Raw genomic sequence first — 592 nt, forward strand, 5'->3', positions numbered from 1 at the left:
ATTTCCAACCACCGGCCGAGTATACGTGTGGAGACAGCCAGAAGAAGCATTTCACGCAAACTGCCTTCTTCCAACTGTTAAACATGGAGGAGGTTCTGTGATGATCGGGGTGGGGCTATATCTTGGAAATCCGCCGGCCCAATGGTTTCCCTTCATGGCAGAATTAATAGTCAAAACTATTTAAGCATTATATTTGATCAAGTCCATCCTATGGTTGCAGAACTGTTTCCGGAGGGAAACGCAATCTTTCAGGATGATAATGCACCAATTCACACAGCTAAAGTTGTTACTGAATGGCACGAGGAACATTCTATTGAAATTGAACATCTTATCTGGCCACCACAGTCCCCAGATGCATTTTAGAAAAACAAGTAAGGAGTCGATATCCTCCACCATCATCACTACAAGAACTGGAGATTGTTTTAGCTGAAGAATGGACAAAAATTCATTTGGAAACAATTCAAACTTTGTACGAATCTATACTTCGTAGAATTCAAGCTGTAATTACTGCCAAAGGCGGTCCTACCCCATATTAAAATAAATTTGTCCAACCCCTGTGTGTGTGTGTGTATATATATATATATATATATAT

Source organism: Octopus bimaculoides, chromosome 8 (assembly GCF_001194135.2).
Source record: "Octopus bimaculoides isolate UCB-OBI-ISO-001 chromosome 8, ASM119413v2, whole genome shotgun sequence".
Lineage (NCBI taxonomy): Eukaryota > Metazoa > Mollusca > Cephalopoda > Octopoda > Octopodidae > Octopus > Octopus bimaculoides.